Raw genomic sequence first — 12,922 nt, 5'->3', positions numbered from 1 at the left:
AGAGTTCATAAAACCGTTTTAGTGACTTACTATGAGTATTGACAGTTTGGAAAGATGCTGTGTGTCACACGGGTGCAGAGATTAATGACAGTGTTGTAGAACTGATTTGCAGTAATGTAAGTGGCAGTGTGTAATAAAGTGAAGTCATTTCATGTCGTGGGAAATGCAAACATGTTAACATTGGTATTATACTGTAAAAGCGAAAAGATATGTCAAGAATTGTTTTGCTTGAGACCATGTCAGCATGTAAGTTAAACAAAATGTAGCAGTCTCGTTTGACACTGAGGAACACAACCTCATTTGCAGCTCAAAGAACCTACATTTGAGTTGCATTTAACACACAGGAAAGTTATTAAATGCTGCATGCACAAGTCGTTGCACATATTTTAAGACAGTATGCTCATAACCGTAATGTATGTAAAGTGATGTTGTACAGTTGCATTCATTGGTGACTGACTCACTTGTAGTTGTAAATTTGCACGCACACATACAAATATACCGGTTGTCCCACATAACTTGAGCCAAGACTTTGAAAATGAAAGGCACTTCAGAGGCAAATTGAACCAAACGTATACTTCTCGCACTAGCCTATAGATACTCAGGCTATTTTTTATTTTCCCCTAAACTAATTATTTAATTATTTTTATTTACTTGACTTTTTAATTATTGGCTGAAAACCCAGAATATGAACACTGAGCTGTAGAACACTTTTAGAAACCACGGACTGAATTGTTTCCTGTACGATGTGTCTCGCGCTGTTATTTTTTTTTTTTGCGTTGTAAAGAAAGCCCGCGAAATTTGAAAAGAAACCACGTGACGGACCACGAGCGCACTGCTATAGTGCTGCTCTCATGCGTGCAACCGGTGAACGAGGTCGCCTGCGGCTGCCACGGGGAAACGACAGGGTGCTTTGAAAGTGGCCGATGTTTGGGAGTCCGTCTTTCGTGGAATGAGCGCTGCCGAGATAAGCGTACGAGACGGATAAATAAAACAAGAAAATAGCTTTATTGTCTCTTTTGAACTTGAGATGCGTAAAAGGAGGTGACGACGTGAAGCTAGTCATGGGAAGCGGTGGTAGGCGAACGGCATGAGGAGACTCTTTTTGTTTTCAGGGATTGGTGCTCGTAAAATTAAGCCGCGATTACAAAACATGTTCAAAGAGGTCGCCATCTGCTGCAATACAACTCTGGCACCTCTTTATCAGATTTTCCGTGACGTTCTGGAATAAAACTTGAAAAACTCGATTAGCTTTTCTTAAAGTTAGAAATGTGCAAAATTTCAGTTTACGATGATGGCAGAAATGGAATTTTGGGAAGTATGCTTTCTACATTTTGTATGTAGCATGGGTGAAAGCAAACACTAACATAGGAACTTTTGCAATATACATCAGTAAAGACTTGTTATGGCCCAAATGCGTTAATCAACAGTACAACAGAAATTTGTACAAATACTTTCTACTTTTTACAAGTAGTATAAACAAGAGCGCACTCTGATGTTGCAGCTTTTGCAATAAAGAGCAGTGAATACTTATGGGGCCACAAATGCCGTTAAAGGGACACTAAAGAGCAAAACGATTTTTCTCATATTAGTAAAGTACTCTTTCACGATACCAAAAACACCATGCTTGCTGCGAAGACGAAAATGTTTGAGGCTCGCGTACTTAACTTTAGGTGCACGTTAAAGAACCCCAGGTGGTCGAAATTTCCGGAGCCCTCCACTACGGCGTCTCTCATAATCATATCGTGGTTTTGGGACATTAAACCTCAGATATTATTATTATGCTTGCTGCGAGAAGACGCTTAGCAAGCAAGAAAACACAAAAACAAAATGTGGGTGGCGACGCCACCTTAAAGTTTCCACACCATTCGCCCTGACTTCACATGTTTTGACGGCACCTACTAGGGACTATGTAGTTCCCAATCGGCAAAAATAAAGTACATTGTCCTCTGAGGAGGCCGTAGACTTAGCATACCAAGTTTGGGGTAATTTTGTTGAGTAAATGACGCCAAAATACGATCAGTACACTTTGAAATCCGTGACATCCCGCGGGGAGATATCGGCGCGAAAATTTAAAAATGAAACTTTCAACCTGATTTTTTCCTTTATTAATAAACCTATGCTGGTGAAATTAAGGACATTAGAGTTCTCGGAGCACAGTTTATCGATCTAAACCAATTCGTTGTTTTTCTTTAGTGTCCCTTTAATCAACAGTACAGCAATATTATGCACAGCTACAGCTCCATTAGGTCAATGTGACTGCTGTTTGGCAATTAATGGCAGCATTTTCATAAAATAAAAATCATCACGCTTTACTTTATACCCTTCCACTCTTCCTAGTCGAAGTGCATTCGCTCAATGGCAATCCAGCTTGCTGAGTACAGAACAGTCAGCCCAATTACACTTAGTAATTGCCATTTGTCCCATAACTTGGGCATAATACTCGTGATCTCTTTGAAGGCTTGGCGACTTGTTTTCACTGAAACTCAGTGAAACACATTGTGATTTGCAACCTCAGGAGTGCTGTCCTTCAGGCTATAAGGGCATTTGACCTGGAGTACACCATAGCTTGCCTCTTTGGGATCGTATATAAGGCGATCAGGGCTAGCGCCAAGCCATGGGCATGTTGCGTTCACAAACAGCCCTCAATGCCGCGAAGAGACATTGTGCCCATGGCTTTTCATGACAGAGCAGTATCGATCAGCCGCAACATTTTCATATCTAAGTCCGTACTGTATGGCCCGCACTCGAGAAAGGTCTTTAGATTCTATTAAATTGCAGATGCCTTTTTCTGTCCAGTTCAACCGCTTGATGACTCAGCCAAAGCAAGAAGCTGTCAGCCGGTTTAGCCGGGCTTGCTGCCATAAGTTGCTCCGGGACTGCTGCCTTGAATTCATCTCCAGCTGTTGTGCCTCTGCTGAAGTCACTTGGAGATCCTACATACACTAAAAACAACACATTTGAAAAGATTAGAAGTGCAATACTGGTTAGTTAAATGGAGTTTAATGGCACAAAAAGGACTTAGGTTGTGCAGCACCAACGAGAGGGTGATAAAGTCTCACTAATAAATGTAGCATACAATGGAGTATCCTACATGTGTATTATGCCATCATGCTCTTGCCAATGCGTAATTAATGTATACCTTTACAGACGTGCTATGGAAACTGATAATCACTGACGTCCTATTTGTATGTCACTTTGCAAGTGCAAAATTCAGAAGCTTGTACTGTTATAAAGATAAAGTGGTGCTATAACACCTGTACATTTTTTCTCCAAACTTTTTGACAATGTTGCATTACTTGTGCACTTACCCCTACTTATCCATCATACAAAGTCGGTTGTTGCAATTTTGCAACAGTACACTGTATGGGGTACAATGTGCAGTTGCAAAGCCGCTAGTATAAAAACGAAGTCTCCGGGGCACTAATACATTGTGTAAAAAGATGAAAAGAGGCATCTTCCTTAAACTTACCTGTAATATATGCTGCACGTCAGGGTTTAATGTCTTGGGAAAATCAGTTGCCAAAGCCCCGTCATCTAATAGAAGGAAGTCTGGAACAAAGGTGACTTTGCCGCTTCCTGGCAGGATGTCACTTGACACCCAAGTTTCAAAACCCCTTGGCAGCAGCGCTTGTTGATACGATAGCAAAGAACCAACGGGTGCCAGACCAAGCGTCGTTTCAACAAACGGCCCCTTCACCACCAGCAGCATAGAACCAAAGCTGTGATTGCCGCGTTTTTTCAAGCCTTCTCCAAGCTTGTGCATTCTATCAAGCTGCTCCTGTGAGTCATCCTGCTTGGAACACATGTCAAACACGCGAGCTGACATGGGCATCGGTGCGTCGTCTTGCCGAGGGCTTCTCTAGTCGACATCCTGGAGGCTTGTTGGCTTGATGCCTTGTCGCCTGGGGCTCCTCCACTGTTGCGGAAGGTCAGTGCATGACAGCTCTGGAGGTGTCTCCTTGAAACCCTTCTTCAGCAATGCGATCAATCGTACTGTCGCAAGGATGTGGCTGCAAGCCCCACTGGCACCTGCTGGGCACTCACAAGTTGCATCTATTACAAACCCACTGCTGGACTTCATTGCCAGGTATACCTAAAGCCCCTATACTTCGTAAAAGTACCGCCATCTGCTCTTCCCTCCACCGCGCGCTGGCGCTTCCACTTCAGCCACAGCCTTTCTAGTCCAGCCGTGGCCGCGTGCCATGTCTCACATACGGCTGTGTGTAATGATCCTCTTTATTTCTGCGTTTATTTTCTCAGTTGCAGTGATTCCACTCCTGCGCCAACTGCGCCAAAGTGCGCCAAATTGTATTTACTGCGCCATCCTGATAATATCGACGAAAATTGCGCCAAACTGCGCCAAAGTCTCGGGTTTCGGGTCGTCTATCACCGGCAATCGCACCGCCGGCGTGTCAGAACATGTGCAGCTTGATCTTGGAGCTGCCAAAGTCGCAACCATGGACCAAGAATTATTCCGCTGAATATATAGCACTCGCGCGTGCGTCCTGAGTAAGCCACGATGCCATGCACGGATGCCATGCACGGATGCCATGCACGGATGCCATGCACGGATGCCATGCACGATGCCGACGCAGCTTCTGTCCTGCAAGTCGGCTCGAGAGCAAAACGCGCTCTCCGCAGAGGCTCGTGACGTCTAGGCCTATCGGTAGCGAGAAAGTGCGACGGCGATTCATCGGCGGACGTCGTGTGTTCCAGAAACGCTGCTGATAGCTCGTTTCAAGCTTCGCACGGCACGTAAAGAAAGCAATGTTCAGTAATAACTACATGCGTGCCGCTAAAATGTCTGTCACTTCTGTTTCCGGACATCGCGGAATGAAATCTGGGATCGCTAGCAGTAGATATATGGGATAATATCGAATTTTCCTTGCTTCGCGTTTATGGAAGAGCACGCGAACGGTGGAAACGCGTTGACACTTTTCATCTGATATACTTTATCTATGGATCTTCATCCAGAAGAGCTTCTTCGTAATTCCTTCCACCAGCACGTCCGACTTTGTAATCGCTCTGTTGTAAATACCCCCTAAAAGGCCCTGCCCTTTCGAGCTCACGTGCTAGGGTTCCAATTCGAATTTTTTGCTTGCTTTTTTTTAAATATCATCTCATTAGTAAAAGCATGTCTCCTGGTCGGAGCAGCCGCAGTTCTGTTTTAGTATGTGCAGTTGTCATAGCGAACACGTCGCTGACTGCCCTGGCGTCGGAAGGCCCATTGTGAAGCGGCCCCGTCGCTGACGGCCCACAGTGAAGCGGCTACGCCATGTTACACGTCCGACCCTCGCTTTCGGGGGTCAATATAGCTGACCGTTAAAAAAACTGTTTCGCTTAAGGGCGAAGCAATGAATGCGATACCAACAAATTGTATTGTTAAACGAAGTAAGGCTAGCAGCTAACTCATTTGGATCCGATCTCGTGTAACTCAACAAAACGCTGGTTTAAAGGAATATGGCCGCTCCAGGAACCGAAGCGTTTTCTTGCACTGAGATCTCTAAACTCGAAGTAAGCGTTGAGAGCACAGCAAGTTTACGAGCTGTCTCCTGATGCCTCGAGATGCACGCGTGCAAGCGACTGCGCCCTTCGAACGATGCGGTCCCCTCCGCTCCCCTGGCGTCCCTTCTTGCTCCTTACGAAAGACGGGCGGGGCGTTTCCTCTCTGATCAGCAATCGACGGCAGGCCCGCACGCGGGAAGATGTCATCTCATGCGCTGTCCGTGCGACGGAGACAGACGGCCGGATAGTTTAATCTCCGCTTCAGCCGCGTTCGTCGCCAGCGCTCGCGAGCTTTTACCCGCGGCTAGAATGCGCGTGGTGATGTTATTAATTTGGACTTTATACGGAAAATTACGGCAACGGCGACGGCAAAAATCCGCCGAGAGTGTCCATATAATTGCTATCACAATAAAAATTTTAAAAAAGTTGAGCCATTTCACTCTGTGAAGTGGATGATAAGCGAAGCTGTTTCGCGCATGGCACAGAGGTGACATGGTGGAGGACAGTTTGGTTTGTAAGGCCAGGCTAATAACGTAATACGCAATATTAATGCGAAAGCCTTAGATGCTTTATGAAACACGAAAATTGACCGTCGGCGGCGTCAGTCGATTGATGCAAAAATAATCATCATGTGATGGCGTCATCATCACGTCATAGATCGTCAAAACTTGGGACGTCATCATGGCGTCATATATCGTGATGTCACGTGATGACGTCATCACATGACATCGTCTCTTTACACTGCTTCCGTGATCGGTGCGCCGATCATGGAGCTAGCGCAAAACCAGGTGAGGTGCAGAAAGCTTGCAGAGAAGCAGGGGGTGAATCAACCCGTGATCGAGAAGAAAAAGAACTTGGCTTTCGCCTTGGAGTCTTCTTAGGGGAATGCATTAGGGACAGTTTGGCTCTTTGGCATTGAGAGAGAGAGAGAGAGAAAAGGTTTATTATGGCAGAAAAGTTGAGAGGTCAGCCTGAATCAATGTTCTGGCCTGCTACTCAGCATTAGGAAAAGGGAGAGTGGTAGTATAGAGAGGGGAGAGAAGATGCGGATGATGATGATGGAGAAAAGTGGCGACGAATTAAGTCCTTGAATGTCCAAAAACTATTGACAGTCTCTCGTCGAGCTCTGTATCGCGCAAAAACATGTTCAGCGCTTTCAGAATATCGCGCTGATGACATGGTGGTGGTCCCAACAGAACTTTTTCTGAAACTTGTTGCTTCGATGACAACAAGACGGCCGCCATTGAATTTCTTCGCGTGAGGTATCGTGGGCAGACGCACAGGTGTTCGATAGTCTCAAGAGTGCCACACATCTCGCAATAGACCATTTTCAAGCAATCCCAGAACCCCCCGCGGGCGCGCGAAGCACTATGGGAAATGTGTGTACGGCGAGCCCGCCGGATGTTCCGTCGCTCGCTGCTCGTTGGCGCTGTGGGAGCACCAAACGAAAAAAACGCGTCGCTGATGGCTGACTATTATTAAATCCTAAATACTACACGTCTGAACGCACCTGCATGTATCTCTACGCATGAAATGCGAAGGAATGATGCAGTCAGTGTAGTGTTACCGAGCGGATGTATACCGGATGTAGCAGCTAAGCGGCATGCGAGTTATCACACGTGCCGATACATGCAATCAAAACGTGCTATTGTGAGCAATGTGAGCTGGAACACCGAATTCGCATTTATTCAATGATTACTTGTTCACAAGCCGCTATGGAATTTAATGCCATAGTGGCTTGTGACCGGTTTTTAACCAAACTGTAGAGGTGTTATGGTGTTCAGATATAAGGTGATTATTTGATTTTAATTGACAAGTCACGCGATGCACAAAAAAGTGAGCACATTCTAAACGTGTTTAAAGAAAAAGGAAAAGGGATGGGACTAAAATTCACTTGCGAGATGCCTTACTCTGAAATTTGCAGTTTCTTGATTCATGCCTTTAAGTTTCACTGCGGATCATGTCTGCGGGCAGTATAGTCCGCGTTCAGCGAAATCGGTGTTTAATTTCGCGTCATCGCATTAGAATATTGTTAAACGAGGAATCGTGATGTCATGCTTACGCACGGCATTGGAAGAAACTTGCGCACATAAGATGAGCAATAGTTTCCAGCTGCAAATTGTGTACGCCGCAGCAGCCGCCGCGCGCACGTCGCGGCGGCTGCTGCGGCGTACACACTATTCCCATGAGCGCTTGCGCGTCCGTTGGTGGCGCTCGTGTGCTTGAAAATGGTCTATTGAGGCACTGCTGTACATCACGGCGTTTGTCTACCATGTCTGCTGATAACCACATATATGTATTTAGAGTGTTATTTCATAAAGTGCAATTTTCTTGATCTGGTATTCTGTTTATTTGCTAGTGTCGAAAATAATTGCCGAAGAGGTTAATCCAGAACACTCAACTGCGTGAGCCCTTATTTCTTCATTAGCGAGTGAAATATGGAGTTCTCCTGAGCATAGGCGTACGCAGGGTTCCCCATCAGGGGGGGGGGGAAGGTTCATTGCAGCGCCTCCCCAACCCTACTAAGTCAATGTATGGGGCAGATTTTGCCCCCCCCCCCCCTGTGCGCACGCCTATGCTCCTGAGATGTTTTCTATGAGATTTGCAAATGAATCGAAATATTTCTAGCCTTCATAAGAGCCCCATAATAATATTCAGGTGCTTGAATGTTAATGCAATATGCCTCTGTAGTGCACTCCAGGATGTAAAATTCGCTGCTCCAGAGTGCTCCCAGATGCAAAATTATCTGCTCCGAAGTGCTCCAAGATGAAGATTTTACTGCTCCAATGTGCTCCAAAACAGAAATTTCGCTGCTCCAAAAGTTGCTCCAAATCGGAAGTCTTCGGTAGCATCACTGCAGTTGGTGTGGGTGTGCGCACCATCTAATTCCCTTATAGCGCGCCAGAAGAGCTGCTGTAAGCCATGTACAATTTGTAGCAAATTGCACGTCGTTTACTGTTCTTTTCGGAGCATAGCGTTTCCCTGTGTATCTGGCGCGGATATTGGTAACTGGGATTATGTAAAAAGGTTGAGATAAAATTCTGTAAACACGACGGGCTATTTATTGCATCGGTAAGAAGACATCGCAGCTTTGATGTCAAGCCACGCTGTTTGGGAAGGAGTAGTTCCCGTGCGAATAAACTATCTCTATCATATATAACTGCAGCAACGCCTGCAATTCCCATGAAGGTGCTCGATCAAAACTTCATGGCATTTCACATATGTTACTTCTCCTCGGCCTGCCCGCTGCGGTGATGTAACGGTTTCGGCGCTTGCCTGCTGACCTGAAGGTCGCGTGTTCGGTCCCGGCCGCGGCGGTCGCAATTCCATAGAGGCGAAATGCTAGAGGCCCGCGTACTCTGCGATGTCAGTGCACGTTAAAGAACACCAGATGGTCAAAATTTCCGGAGCCCTACACTACGGTATGCCTCATAATCATATCGTGGTTTTGGCTTGTAAAGCCACCTGTATCATTCTTATCTCCTTTACCTGCCCAATGACATGTGCTCGCAGTACGCCGGTCTGGGATGTTCGGCCTGTGCGGAGCAGCTTGCACCCATTGTCGTATGCATGGCGCTTATATATTAACTGACAATAAATGACGTCTGTTTTTTGCCAATAGTTAGAGGCAAGAAAGATTTAAAACCAGTATGCTAAAACAAACGACATTTACCCACACATTCTATTCGATAAACCCTGCGTGCTAGGTTCTTTTTTTTTTTTTTTTTGCTGTCGCACTTTCATTCCAATGCTCGCTCCGTCTTCGCCCTTCCATCCGCACATCACAGTGAAAGGTTAGTAGAACGTGTGGAACACAACCTATAATCGGATACAACTTTACAAGGCAGTGGCATTTCCTCCTCAAAGACGGATGAACACAAGCCTGCACCAATGGGCGCGCACTCGGGACTGACGTCATGAGTGGGACGGCCGGTGGCTGTGCCTTCGGAGAACATCGGCGCGTGCATGAGAGGGACTATGTCTTTAGTCGCGGCGGCGATCGGCTGCCACACTTTGCTCGTCTGGGCGGGGCCTCTCCTGCCTTCTAAAGTTGTATCCGACTATAGTGTTGGAGTGTGTTTTGAGTTAATATGTGGGGTTTTCGTGCCAAAACCGCGATATGATTATGAGGCACGCCGTAGTGGAGGGCTCCGGGAATATTGACCTTCTGGTGTTCAAGAGAGTCACTTGCTCGAGCAAATGACTGCCTTGGTGCATGACAAATAAAAAAAAAATTCGCGTGACGTTGAGTAAGTAATACACCACATATGTCACAGGGCAAAACAAGACGCCCGTCAAGAGTAAAAACGGACGAACACTTGCCTCACAAAGCCGCGTTGATCTCAGCTCGAAGTTTGCTCGACTGATTCTGGGGAGCCAGACTTTTTTCGCGCGGAATGGCAAAAAACTTTTTCCGTTGGGTGTCACGGTTATGGCTGCCAAACGCACAGCAACCCGGTATCGCGACAAAACGAGCGAGACGCACACGTGCACTTCACTGAGTGCACATGGGGCCAACACACAGCACATGGCACGTTGGAGCCTTCAACATGGCGCCTCTCAAAATACCGAGAAAGAGGGCGCTACCACGTGACCGCAGCCGCCCTATCAGAGGCATGGAGAGGAGGAAGCCGCATAGATCAAGAGAAAGCTGTACTTTTCCGAAGGTGTAGGGGCTTTAGGTATACCTGTAAGGCTTTCCTGCTTTCTTTTCGATTCTGAAGCAGGTTGCTCTTGTGTAGACAGTGCCCTCACTGAAAACACAGCAGCAATATGAGTAAATTAAGCATTAGCAAAGAAAATGCTTTCCATGACACGCACATCGAAAAAAAAAACGAGCCATATTTTTGCATAGCGTTTGATGGCTTTAGCGAGGAAGAAAAAAAGCAAAAAAAATACTAAAGTGTACGATGTTACGCCGATTGACTGCATTCCTGCGTGGATGAAGTGAGGAGAATTATTAGCACAGCGATGTTACTTCAGAAGAGCTTGTTCAGACCAGGGGCTTCGTCTGTGTCGTTCTTGTCCGCCGTCGTTGTGAACTTAGCAGCGCTGCCTATGCCCATAGACATGCACGGGGTGGGGGCGAAAAGTCTGCCCCATACATTGACTTAATAGGGAGGGAGGGCCGCTGCGATAAACCTTCACCTGCCTTCGCCCCCCCCCCCCCCCTTTGGAGGGGCACCCTACGCACGCCTATGCCATTGACAGTGTTGCTTCGCCGCTCTTGTATTCGTCAACGATAACTCGTAACACGTCTGTGAAATTACGTTCTCACTCGTCTACTGAAAGGATTATGCGTTACTGCCGCAACGCCTAGCGCCGCGCACGGCGAGTGTCATCAAGCGCTCCACTTCATTGGGATAAGGAAACATATAATTGTAACGATCAGAGTTCACTAACGATACGAATGAATGGCGACGTTTAACATAATCACAATGTGTTTACGCGTGCTTTCTTTATCGCGTTCTGAACGTGTTTAGGCGCAACAACTGCGAAGCGATACCTTACTCGACAGACACTACAGCTAACGGCTGCCGATAATCACGTCGTGCAGTGTCGAAGCGCTAGAATGCTCACGTACCTCAAATCACAGGTATTCGTAGCTACCGACGATGGCGAGGCGTACGCCTCGACACCGATGTGCAGAGGCCGACTGAAACATCATCACTGATGTGCGGCAGAACTTCCAAATCGTGTTTTCACATTACGTGGCCGGCAGTTGGAAAGCGTTGTCGGGCCATTTTTCGTAGCACGATGACCACGAGCGGCTAAATTAGAGCGCCGAAACACGAAATTCGACGTGAAGACACTCCAACAATTCATGCTATCCCATGCAAACGCAGCAACTTCTTGACATAACCAAGATGGCGAGTCAAGATCCCGGCTCACTGTTGCCAGACATTCAAGTAATTTCGCATAAGGTCTATTGCAATCTGCCCAAGAACCTGGTAACGGTAATAGCGGGTGCGGTTTAGCCTCTATGTACCGTGACTGTCCTTCACAAGGCATGAGCCTTGATTACATGGTGCTTTTAGGTCTTTGATTGAGTAGGTGTTCTTAATTTTTACGATGCTATAAGGTTCCTGTTCCTCTGAGTCTTATACCACACGATCAGGAGATTCACCAAGCCACGGGTATCCTGGATCCACGAGAAGGCCGCAGTGAGAGGTCGGAACGTTGTGCCTAATGGTGTGTAGTGTTGTCTCATATTTCTGAACTGCCACGGGCTCATTTGACACTCCAAATTGGGCACACACACCTGAGACACAACTTCCTATCACAAACGATGAACAACCAAACTGTGAAAAATGTCAAGAACCCTTCGCAATTATGCACGTCCTAATCACATGTCCCCATACTGCTACGCAGAGACGAAATTATTTCGGCCTACTATACAAACAACACACGCCTATCCACCCTGCTCTACTTGGCAGGGGCGTAGCTAGAAATTTTTTTCGGGGCGGGGGGGGGGGGGGGGGGGTTCACCATACTTTATGTATGTGTGTGTGTGTATACACATGCAAAATTGAAAAATTTCGGGGGGGGGGGGTTTGACCCCCCCCCCCCACCCCCCACCCCCCCCCCCCCCCCCCCCCCCCCGCTGGCTACGCCCCTGCTACTTGGAGATGACTCTCTTGTACCCTTGCCTTGCTGTGTCGAACTTTTTAAGAGAATGTGGCTTTTTAAATAAGCTTTAAACAACATTCCTGTTCATTACCTAGCGCCTTGTACCTGGCGCAGCATAGCCTCAGCTGCTTTTGTGCCATGAAAAACCGACTTAACTTTCCGAAGGTGCACTACTGAGCAGGTACAGGGGCAGAGCGACTTTTCTTTTTGGTGTTCTTTGTTTCCTGACATCATTTCCTTTTCTTTTGTGGAGTGGCTGCGTATTTTCTGAAGTTGTTATAGTTTTTTTTTCTTTTTCTCGCGTGGGTAGAGACACCACTGCGGAGCGTGGACCATACAGCGCCGACAGGCTGACACGGGCACATTTTATGGCAGGTTTGATTCTGACATAATCTGAGCTGCTGCTGCATGGTCACTTTAATCACGATTTGGCTAGCCTCTGAGCCAAACTCTATATGTACCGGCCCTGATCGCGATCAAAAGTGTCTGTGACATCGGTATTATGGCACAGTGTGAAAGCAAGCTCGACGTCATGCAGAAGTTCCAGTCATCATGGTGACGGCTGCTTTGAGGGTGAAGTTCAATAATACACAGGTTGTTGGAAGCGCACGTAATATTTCCAAAAATCTGGTGTTTCTGAACGTAAGCCTCCTTGTGTTCCCGAAGAACCTGCCTTGGAAACTGGAGGCGCTTGAGCGCTGTCCAGACGTCAGGCGAGTTCAGTAACGAACTTTAGAATTATTCCAAACTGAAACTGCTTGATGAGTTGCTTGGGTGAGTGGATTAT

The sequence above is a fragment of the Rhipicephalus sanguineus genome, unplaced genomic scaffold (genome assembly GCF_013339695.2).
Source record: "Rhipicephalus sanguineus isolate Rsan-2018 unplaced genomic scaffold, BIME_Rsan_1.4 Seq374, whole genome shotgun sequence".
Lineage (NCBI taxonomy): Eukaryota > Metazoa > Arthropoda > Arachnida > Ixodida > Ixodidae > Rhipicephalus > Rhipicephalus sanguineus.
This window is presented reverse-complemented; position numbering follows the sequence as displayed.